Source organism: Helianthus annuus, chromosome 8 (genome assembly GCF_002127325.2).
Source record: "Helianthus annuus cultivar XRQ/B chromosome 8, HanXRQr2.0-SUNRISE, whole genome shotgun sequence".
In the NCBI taxonomy this organism is placed as follows: Eukaryota; Viridiplantae; Streptophyta; class Magnoliopsida; order Asterales; family Asteraceae; genus Helianthus; species Helianthus annuus.
The window spans coordinates 91,114,917-91,124,845 of NC_035440.2; positions in this window are offsets into that span (position 1 = coordinate 91,114,917).

Below are 9,929 nucleotides of genomic sequence, written 5' to 3' on the forward strand. Positions count from 1 at the left end.
GTTTATATACGCTGCGTATAGGTCAATACGCAGCGTATATAACCTTCCTCAATTTTTTATTCACAACAGAACATGTTAAACTGCCAGAATTTTATATAACCTGTCAGAATTTTATATAACCTGCCAGAATTTTATATGTACACCATAGTATATATATAACCTTTCAGAATATACAAGAGTTTGATATATACAAGAAAAGTTTGTGCATACATAACAAAATGATAAAATACTACTGCTGCTGCTGCTGCTGCTGCTGCTGATGCTTATCCCATTCCGCATCCGTAATGAAGGGTAGTGGAGGTAACCCGTCATGTTGTCGCTGTTGCTGCAGCGCCGCAGCCACCCACTCCAACAGATAATTATTCCTTTCAGCTAACCGAAGCTGCTGCTGATCTGATGGGTCAGGATCGGGCCAAACATGGCGTGGGAACTGAGGCGCCCCGGGTGGTCCACGCGGCGGTGGTGGCTGCGGAATGACGACGGGCGGCTCATACGGCTCCGGCACCTCTGGATCGGCAGGGGGATATACCGGAGGGAACTGTGCCGGCAGCTGTTGAAGCTGGTATTGCGTGCCGTTCGGGTTCTTAAACCGCTTCCCGTCTGGGAAGTCTTTAGTAACGTGCATTCCGGATAAAACGTTCTTCCCCATCCGCTTTGGCTGTGCCGGCGGGCCTACATGGTCGCGGTCAATCTCCGGATGATAGCCCAACGAAAGGGCTATCCTAGTCACGTAGGCTCCGCCGAATAACTGTCCGCGCTCCTGTCGATGATGCGCGGAGACGAAGCGTTGCGCCAACCCGTAGGCGAGAGCGCACGGCTTCTTGTATAAGAGGCAATATAAGAAAAAAAAATCACCACTGGTGCACCACTCCCGGCTTTTGTTTCGAGCAGTGATCGAAGTGGAAATCATTTTGTGCAAATACCTGCACAAAAGGAAACCAGTCAGTAAATAATAATCAGACGACATCGACTAAGATCGTCGTTAAATTATGTTTTTTATATTATTTAGTCTACGTCGTCCGTAAGGCGCGTAGGGCCTAACGAGCGTCGAAACTAAGTTCGTCGTTAATAAAAAAATATTATTTAACGACGATCTTAGTTGATGTCGTTAGGCCCGTACGAACTTAGTTTCGACGCTCGTTAGGGACCTACGCGCCTTACGGTTCGACTTCGACTAAATAATAAATTTTTTTTTAACGACGAACTTAGTTTCGACGCTCGTTAGGCCCGTACGCGCCTTACGAGCGTCAAAACTAAGATCGTCGTTAAATTATATTTTTTTTATTATTTAGTCTACGTTGTCCGTAAGTCGCGTACGGGCCTAACGAGCGTCGAACTAAGTTCGTCGTTAAAATATAAAACGATGAACTTAGTTTCAACGCTCGTTAGAGACCTACGCACCTTACGGTTCGACTTCGACTAAATAATAAAAAAAATATATATTTTAACGACGAACTTAGTTTCGACGCTCGTTAGGCCCGTACGCGACTTACGGACGACATAGACTAAATAATAAAAAAATATTATTTAGTCGACGTCGTCCGTAAGGCGCGTACGGGCCTAACGAGCGTCGTAACTAAGTTCGTCGTTAAAATATATATATTTTTTTATTATTTAGTCGAAGTCGAAACGTAAGGCGCGTAGGTCCCTAACGAGCGTCGAAACTAAGATCGAAGTTTTATATTTTAAAAACAATCTTAGTTTCGACGCTCGTTAGGGACCTACGCAGCCTTACGGTTCGACTTCGACTAAATAACTAAAAAAAATTCTGTTTAAAAAATAAGTCTGTTTAAAAAAATTCTGTTAAAAAAATTCTGTTTAAAAAAGCAGTTTTCTGTTAAAAAAACAATTTAAGTTTAAAAAAAATATTTTCTATTAAAAAAAAAGTTTTCTGTCAACGCTCGTTAGGGACCTACGCGCCTTATGGTTCGACTTCGAATACGGGGCCATGCGTGTTCCATAAAACCTAACCCGACAGCCACTGACCTGTACCCACAATGACCGTCTGGGGTCACATCTTGTATACGCGATATGTAAGAGTGAAACTCTGATGGAATTTGATTCTTAAACCTCTTAATGCTTAACAAGTGCTCGTCCCCCTTCATTAATGGAAAACCCTGATCATCCCGCATCTCCTTCTTTTTAGAACTCGTTGAACTGTTTCGTTGCATTTTAGGTTTTTCAGACTTCACAACCGAACCAGTTCCACGAGAGCCCTCTGACGGTACGTATGAGCTGTGTCGGGGTAAATCGTACCTATGTTTGGGGGAAGCGGTATATACGTTGCTGTCCTCGCCATAGGAGCTGTATCTCGCAGCTTCGTCTAACCTCGCAGCTTCATCTAGCCTTTCTTGTACTTTCTTTGATGTAGGCCGACTGCGAGTATTTTGTTGGATGATTGGTGGTTTCTTGGTTGACGATTTCGGGGTGAAGACCACTTTTATCTTTGAAAGCATACTCTTTTGCTGAACGGGGGACTGCGCCTCTAAATGTTGCCGCACATTATTGAGCTCTGCTACAATATCGACTTCCTCGTGTACCAGTTTACACGGGAGCACGTCAAGCTTACGCCAGAATACATCTATGTCATCGAGTTGTATCATACGCCCTGCACAGTTAAGTTAATACGGTGTGAGAAACAGCTAAATCGTACAAAATAACAAAAGGTTTGTGGTTTTAATATTTTTTACCTGTACGTTTGTAGTTTTCCAGCCTACAAGCATACGGCAATCCACAGCTAAGCCACTGATAGGCGCAAAATGCAACATATAAATTATATCAAATGTGGCATAAAACTAACCCTTTTTTAGTACTAATGTTGGAAAAAGTGTGTTTTTGTCTTCCTTTTGTATTTTCAGGATTAAATGAGCTCAAATTAACAAAAGAAGCAAAAAGACAGCAAAATCTAACATAAATATAATAAAAGGAACAAAAGTGGAATGCCCGACCCCTCAACAGCATCTTCCCAAGCAAAACCAAGGACACAGAAGATTTGTCCATGGTGTCTTGGCATTATTTTACTGTCTATATAAAATAAAAGATTTTCACCATTCATATCTCCACGGTCTATATGGAGGTATGTTGGCTACCTGGTCAGGGGTTAAGGGAACGGTTTGGTAAGAGTCTTGCAATTGTTCAGCGTTTAGAGATCTTGCAAAGGACCTGGGTCAAATTTAGTAGGACCTCCTTCAATGCCCAAAGGTATTGGATGGCGGGGGTCCAAACTCTTTGATCCCCTCATAAGTTAAACTACTATTAAAACTTTAACCCAGCTATTTAGGACTGTATCCCTGCTGACTCAGACTACTTAGCTGAGGGTAACGCCGCCTTCAAAAGAGGGGCCTACCACATTATGCATTAATAACTTAATTAATTATCTTTCAATAATCCGACCCTTTAGGATTGTATCCTTGCTGACTCAAACTACTGGGTTGAGGGTAACGTCGCCTTCAAAAGAGGGGCCTACTACAATAACTAAGATAATCTCTTAAACAAGTGCAAAAGTGCGAAAATAATCAAAGGTTACACTAACACACGAGTCGGATCCAAGTAATTCATCTTGTCTATCTGTTTTATTTTTATTTTTATTTTCAGCATTTTAGTTAGTTTTATTTTCTTAATTAAAAAATCTTTTTCTAACATTTTGGTTTGATTAGACGTTGAGGATAAACCGGTACTAAAAGCTCTTGTGTCCTTGGACGACCTCGGTATCTTACCAACACTATACTACGTCCACGATGGGTGCACTTACCCATATGTGTGTTTAGTGTTAGTAAATATCGTGTTTTATAAATTTAAAACTTGGCTAAAAGTGTAAAAAGGGCTTAAAATATACATCCAAATTATAACACACTTCACGCACATCAAGTTTTTGGCGCCGTGCCTGGTCGGACACGGGCCGTGCCCAACATTGGTACTGGCAGTTTTTATTTTCCGAATTACAGAAGGCTATGCACGGGGCCGTGTCGGTGCAACACGGGGCCGTGTCCAACTTTCCAGTAACAGGGATCCGGAAAACAATCCCTGTACCTCCGACCACGGGCCGTGTTCACTGAGCACGGGGCCGTGGTGAACTTTCTGACCGGCATTCTTTTTTGTTTTTGTGACAGGACTTGGAACCAGACGCCACCTCTACGTAGTGTATGAGCTCCAGTTCTAATAAAGACATAAAAGAACCTCTAGAAGAACCCGAACGCTTTCTCAGAAAAAGACTAAAAGCTAAAAACCAAGAGAAGGTTTCGGGGGACCCACTTCCAATGGCGGACCAACGTACCCTCATGGATTACCTACGACCCACCGTAGGTAACCTTGGCGCCGCTATCAATGCACCGAATGTCGAAGCCAACAACTTCGAACTTCGGCCACATTTGATACAGATGCTTCAAAACTCTACAACCTTTCATAGGCTTGCGGACGAGGATCCCCATCTACATATTACTAATTTCTTAGAAATATGTGATACCTTTCGGATCAATGGAGCATCAAATGACGCCATTCGCCTTCGAATGTTTCCATTTTCACTAAAAGACCGAGCAAAAGCTTGGCTTAACACCCTCCCATTTCGTTCGGTAAACACCTGGGATGAACTAGCCCAAAAATTTCTATATAAGTATTTCCCTCCCGCTAAAACGGCTAAATTAATGACTGAAATTAATACATACTCGCAAGACGAGGGGGAATCATTATATGAAACTTGGGAAAGATTCAAGGAGCTATTACGAAAGTGTCCTCATCACGGTCTTGCGGTGTGGCAATAAGTATCCACTTTCTATAATGGATTGCTGCCACATACTAGAGAAACACTTGACTCTAGCTCCGGGGGACTTTTAGGTAATCGCCGCCCACAAGAAATATATAATCAAATTGAGGAAATTGCTCAAACCAATTTTCAATGGCACACTCCCCGAGGCAATAAATCTATTGCCCCGGGCGTCCATAAGGTTGATGAAAGCACTTCTTTACAAGCCCAAATCGAGGCCCTTTCTTTAAAAATTAAAAAGCTAGAAATGACAAAAACAGTCTCGGTTATGGCTTGTGAAGGGTGTGGTGGGCCACATGAAAATTGAAGTTGTATGAAAGAAACAGATGATCAAACAGAGTCGGTAAACTACACTGATAATAGACCTAGGCCATCGGGTCCCCCAACGGGCACCTACAACCAAGGATGGCGTAACCACCCTAACCTTGGTTGGAGAGAACCCGACAATAGTAGTAACCAACAAAACCTAAATCAACGAACAAACTTTCAACAACCGAGGAATGAGTCACAAAATTTTTCTCAACAACAAGGTGGACAAGAAAGGCTTGAAGATACTATATCTCGCCTCATCTCCGACACTGAAAAGAAAAACTCGGATAGGTTTCTACAATTAGAATCAAATTTTAGAAATCAACAAGCTAGTATACAAAACATCGAAAAACAAATAAATCAACTAGCCCAAAATTTCTCCGAGAGACCACAAGGCGCGTTACCAAGTAATACCGAAACAAACCCAAAGGCACAAGTTCATCTCATAACACTACGGAACCGTACCGGGGGTCCTGCGGAAGGCCCGCCGCCTACTGAGGAGATCACAACACCGCCCCAACAAGAGAAGGGTTCTCCTCCCTCACCAGAGCCTACCAAGGCTCCTCGGGTTCCGTACCCCGGTAGGTTAATCCGTCAGAAGACCAATGAGCAATTCGCAAAATTCGAAAGTCTACTAAAACAATTGCATGTCAACATTCCTTTCATTGACGTCCTAACTCAAATGCCTAAATATTCAAAATTCATGAGGGACTTTCTCACTCATAAAAGGAAAACTAAATCATTGCAATTAGTTAACTTAGGTGAAGAATGCTCCTCCCTCGTGCTCAATAAACTTCCCCAAAAGAAGATTGATCCCGGAAGCTTCACAATTCCTTGCTCAATTGGGGACTCCCCCATTCGAAATGCGCTAGCCGACCTTGGTGCTAGCATCAACCTCATGATGTTCAAAAGACTCGGCTTAGGCAAAACGAGTCCTACAAAGATGAGTATACAGCTTGCTGATCGATCCGTCAAATTCCCACAAGGTGTCGCTGAAAATCTGCTAGTCAAAGTTGATAATTTCGTCTACCCGGCCGACTTTGTCATACTTGATATGGAAGAAGACACCGAAGTCCCCCTCATACTAGGGAGACCATTTCTAGCCACCGCAGAAACAGTGGCAGACATGAATGACGGAACACTCACTTTAAAATATGGTGATAAGGAAGTGAAGTTCGGGGTTGGGAAGAGAATAGAGGACGATGACCCGGTCAATTACATGAAGGTTATTGATTCGAGTTTGGATGATGCTCTCCGACGGTGCAACATGGGATGCAAAACATCCCGCTCGGAAAACATATAACCTCATCTTGGGTCTAGCCAAGGACCCTTATAAACGTGGCGCACCACGGAGGCATTCCGCGGAAGTATCCTTAGTTTAGTTTAATCTTTTAGTTTAATTTTAATTTGCAGGAATAAAACACACTCTGGATGGTAAAGGATAACAAGGGAAACGAGAAACATAGCCCCATGCACTAAAACAAAGCAATCCGACAACAATCTCCCATTACAGTAGGCTCAGCACGGGCCGTGTCCACCAAACACAGCCCCGTGCTGCAAAATCTGCAGCAAATCGCCCAGTTCAGGTAACTGGACACGGGGACGTGTTCACTGAACACGCCCCCGTGCCCAGGTTTCTGTTTCTTTTCTTAAATTTTTGTCACTGGCACCTGAACACGGGGCCGTGCCCGGTCCCCACGGGGCCGTGTCCAGACTGCCAGTAACATAAAATTATGCTTTTAACACCATTTTACACATTCAATCAACCAAAAAACTTATTTTTGGGGCACATTGAGGACAATGTGTAATTTAAGTGTGGGGGGGGGATGCTAAAACCTTGAATTTTGCAAGTCCTAATAACAAGCCTTACACCAAACTCTATTGGAACCGCTAATCACCCCAATTTTTTTCCAAAAATTTTCATTTTCTTACTTGTCTAAGTTTAAGTTGGGAATTCAAGTCTTAATAAGGTTATATTTTTACAAAATTACAACCGATAGCGTCGTGATAAAAAGAACCAACATAAGAAAATTATGAAAAGGCATGGCAAACTTAGTTAAAATACGATTATATATACTTGATCACATAAAAACCCTTTTCCCACAAAAGTGAGTTTTGAGCCTTTAACGAGCATACAAATATATATATCTTTACACTAAATGCTCATTTTTCTTTTCTTGTGTGAATAGCCGCTTGGTTCATACGACTCTAGAACTTGCCACAACAATACATTCCCGGTCCTTACCAACTTAAACCCGAGTAAGTAAATGATGGAGGCATTAGGACTAACCCTTTTTCATTCTACACCATTATTTTTCTTTTTTTTACCACCTACCCAAAATCCCCCTAGTTAACCCCCTTGAGCCTAAACCTTTTCATTCCTTAACCCAAAACAACCCTTTTTACCCACCTAAACCTTTTTATTTTATTTTTTTAGTAACAACGTTCGGTTCTCTTATGACTTCCTTAAAAAAAAATCGATGAAGCTAAAAAACAAAGTTTATCAAATATCTTTGTTCGAACAACCCATCGAAATAAAATAAAAATAGGAAAAATAAAAAGTCTTTCAAACCAACGTTTGTTACGCCTTTCGCCCTTTTTACTAACCACTAACCCAACCATCCACCTTTAGCCCAAGCCAAAAAACCCATAAAGTCCTCTTGATATTTACAAAGGTATATAGTTAAAAAGGAGGAGGATTGATTGCTTGGCAAGCTTATGGTAGAAGTAAGTTCCATGCCGCTCTCGAGTGATTCACTAAAAACATACACCTTCGGCCGAGTGTTGAGTGATATCCCGTGAGGTATGTGAACTTGTATATATATGAGATTTTAAAAAAAGGTATGTTATGCCCAAATAAGTAATTTATCTTAAAGAATGTTCTTAATAAATCATGCCGAATAGGATTGTAAATAAATAAAAATAAAACCTCAATAAAAAATCTTGGAAATCCCGACACTCTATGAAAAGCCCAAAAACCTTCTCTTCTACCCATTCTATTTGGGAGTGAATAAAGCCATATTATAAAGAGTTTTGCTTGAGGACAAGCAAAGATTCAAGTGTGGGGTATTTGATATGCGCAAAATGCAACATATAAATTATATCAAATGTGGCATAAAACTAACCCTTTTTTAGTACTAATGTTGGAAAAAGTGTGTTTTTGTCTTCCTTTTGTATTTTCAGGATTAAATGAGCTCAAAATAACAAAAGAAGCAAAAAGACAGCAAAATCTAACATAAATACAAGAAAAGGAACAAAAGTGGAATGCCCGACCCCTCAACAGCATCTTCCCAAGCAAAACCAAGGACACAGAAGACTGAATACGCCCCGTGGTCAGCGAGCACGGGGCCGTGCCCAAGAAGCAGCAGAAAAGACAAACCTTTAGAAGCTTCTATTGCCCACCACGGGGCCGTGCCCAGTGGACACGGGGGCGTGGTCAGACTCCTGCACGCACATTTATTGTAATTGCGAATTACAATTAATGAGGAGAGAGACAAGGATGGACACGGGGCCGTGCCCGAGCTTCTGTTCAGCCTATAAATAGGAGTGCTTGGAGACATTTCAACTCATCCCTTGGCACACCACCTCTCTCACACTTCACCCACCACCCACCACCACCATAACACCATCATCCACCACCATCTTCCATTGTCCATCATAGAGTGTGTGAGTCGTCTCGGGATCCAAGATTGATCGTAAGAGTTCTTGACAATCAAAGGCCATGTTTGCCTAAGTCTCTTACATCACTTGGTGAAGACAAGTGTTTAGTGTAATACTTTTTATTTTTAATCTTTTGCACTTTTTAATTGGTTTTGTATTAATGACTTTAACTACTAGTTTCTTATGTTGAAGGTGATTCTTCCTTATCGTTTGTCCGTGGTGTCTTGGCATTATTTTACTGTCTATATAAAATAAAAGATTTTCACCATTCATATCTCCACGGTCTATATAGAGGTATGTTGGCTACCTGGTCGGGGGTTAAAGGAACGGTTTGGTAAGAGTCTTGTTGTTGTTCAGCGTTTAGAGATCCTGCAAAGGACCTGGGTCAAATTTAGTAGGACCTCCTTCAATGCCTAAAGGTATTGGATGGCGGGCTGTCACACCCCGAACGCGTATAACATGCAACCACGGCGGAAGCGTCGGGGAGTGTTGAGACAGAATTATTTGTTTCACAACCATGGCATACAAAGTTATATTTTATTTATCAAACAAACGTGTTACATTGTCTTCAAACAGGAAATAAAGAGTTTATAACATAATTAAACTAAGTCTATCTTCGTTTTATGTCTCTAAGGCACAGGTCCGCCCTAGTATCACAATCATCATCCTAAGCGACAGCTCCTGAAAACACATGTGAAAGTAGGTACGCCAGCATAAAAATGCCTGCGAGATACATAGGTTTTGTGAAAATGGAATTCATGACTTATGTGTTTAAAGAAAACTTTTAATAACAGTCAGTCATGAACCTTGTAAATTGTTTTGTTTTGTAAATCATTTGAAAAGCGATAAGATCAGATGATATGTATACGTAAAAGAGTAATACATGGTTAAAATAAATAACCAAGTAAAATGAGTTGTATAAAAGAAGTTGTTTGTAAAACATTGTCTCGTGAAGAATATGTTATTTGTGTAAAATGTAATATGTCTATACTGAAATGATTTAGATAATGCTACGATATGTAATATTATACAAACACTTATATATAGAAAGTACCAGCGGCGTATCCACCATGTTTGTATCATATTACACATGTCTCGTTATTCAAATCATTTATCCAAACCAACCACCAATGTAAATTGTTCATGTATAAATCAATTGTCATGTGTTATTGTGTAAACCATATAATGTGTATCCAAAATA